Below are 2,050 nucleotides of genomic sequence, written 5' to 3' on the forward strand. Positions count from 1 at the left end.
GGGTCCTTTAAACACTTTGAAAGGAGAATGCATTACAAGAGAGAACATCTGCCAGTGAAGTCTCTAACACTTATGTTGGCTAATTGGATTTGGTGCCTGACAAAAATAAATGGGTTTTGGAGAATGAGAACTGAAGGTCTCTTGTCCCCATGTTAAGAGGCATTGTTAGCTGGTGGTAGGACACATCTTAGATACTGGAGTCCTTGACCTCTATTTACTTCTTCTGAGAGACAGACTCTTCAGTGGAGGACCCTCATCTCTGAAAATGTCTCATAGTCTGGAAAGAAAGCCAGCCCTCTTTAAGAGGAGGAGGTGATAATGATCACTGTTTATTAAATAATAATAGTGTAATAATGAAGAGCTTTGAGCTGTCTCCTCTGGGGATATGGAATTCACAGCCCTGATACACAAAAGCCACTTATAAAGGAATCCGTATAGAGAATTCTTGTGCTTAATTTGAGCCATAAAACTACCTTTTTAAAAATAATGTTTTTTTTTAATTTTTTGGCCTCACCATGCTGCATGAGGGATCTTAGTTTCATGACCAGGGATCAAACCCATGTCCCCTGCATTGGAAGTGCAGAGTCTTAACCACTGGACTGCCAGGGAAGGCCCCTAAAAACGCCTTTAAAAAAAAAACAGAAATCCTGGGACCTCCCTGATGGTCCAGTGGTTAGACCTCTGTGCTCCCACTGCAGGGAGCACAGGTTGGATCCCTGGTTGGGGAACAAAAGATCCCGCATGCTGCAAGGTGTGGCCAAAAAATAAAAAGTAAATAAATAAATAGATAAATCAAAGGATATCATTTTTAAAAATATTTAAAAAATAGAAATAAAAAAAAGAAATCATCGCCTAGAATCCTTGTGTTTAATCTGAGGTATAACCTCAAAAGCTGGAAATGATGATATATATCTCATAATAGGCTGAGTCCTTATTCTCAGATTTCCAATCTCTCCATCTTCTCTGTTGTGGTCAGGGTTGTATGATTTCTCTTCAATGATCTCCCACCCCTTGAAGATGCATTTCAAGATCTCCCATGCAGGGGAAGACCCTTTGTTGTTCTCATGATCTGCTCTGAACAGAAAGCTGGCCCCAACGTAAGCTGGGGCCCGGGTAGCAAAGTCTCATGCTGGCTTGTTCCTGGAGATCTTGGTTTGACTTAGGACCCCAGGCAAGTAGGTGAATCTTTGTGACCCAGTTACTTGACTTGTATGAAGAAGGCGCTCTGCTAAAGAGCTCACTCCATTGTTGACATTGGGCTGCTGGCCACTTTCAAGCCCACCTCTCCCCTGTCCCCTTCTGTCCACACCTGGGCAGGCTGATGAGGATGCTCAGGTGTACCCTCCTTGCCCAGGGTGGGAGGTTTAAACTATACAAACAGTAGTACCGTGTTTAGGAACCTCACCCCAGGATCACAACCTAACCTTATAAACGCTTTCTCTGCTCTCTCAAGCCTTTTTGTACCCTCTCAGGAGCCTGCCCTGTCCTCCCTAGAAAGCCTCATGATGTGAGGAGTAAACCTTTTCATACATTCTTCATGCACGTGGCGTCCTCTGTCTTCTTTTTTTTTTTTTTCAATTTATTTTTTTGGCCATGCGGCATGTAGGATCTCAGTTCCCTGACCAGGGATCGAACCTGAGCCCCCTGCATTGGAAGCATGGAGTCTTAACCACTGGACCACCAGGGAAGTCCTCTGCGTCATCTGTCTTGACCACTAAACCAACTTGTGGGCAGAAGGGGGTCCAACCACCCCTGTGGAATGACTCTAACAGATGGTCAATCCCAGCCCCGAGGAATACCATGGACGAGCCCAATATCATTTTGCAAAAGAAGCAGAACGTTACTCCTTTGAGCCAAATAATGCACTCACCCATCGATTTTTGAATAACTTGCTTTTTATGGACTTTCCAATAGTGATTTATTTTATTTACTGACCTTTCCTTAGATGTCCTCTCTGGGGAATTTTCAGCCTGAAGTGATCCTCTTTCATATGAGCTGCCGTAGTTTCTTATTCGTCACTCTCTTAAACAGTTGATTGCAGTTAAGGTAA

General features: G+C 43.6%; 1 non-coding gene across 1 annotated transcript; it reads right to left on the bottom strand.

Moving 5' to 3' along the window:
- Positions 1 to 1,614: 1,614 nt before the first annotated feature.
- Positions 1,615 to 1,687, bottom strand: TRNAW-CCA (transfer RNA tryptophan (anticodon CCA)). Its single transcript has one exon. It is a non-coding gene; the product is annotated as a tRNA-Trp (tRNA).
- Between the last annotated feature and the right edge of the window lie 363 nt (positions 1,688 to 2,050).

Source organism: Aethalodelphis obliquidens, unplaced genomic scaffold (assembly GCF_003676395.1).
Source record: "Aethalodelphis obliquidens isolate GAN/ISIS:26980383/991018 unplaced genomic scaffold, ASM367639v1 scaffold91, whole genome shotgun sequence".
Lineage (NCBI taxonomy): Eukaryota > Metazoa > Chordata > Mammalia > Artiodactyla > Delphinidae > Aethalodelphis > Aethalodelphis obliquidens.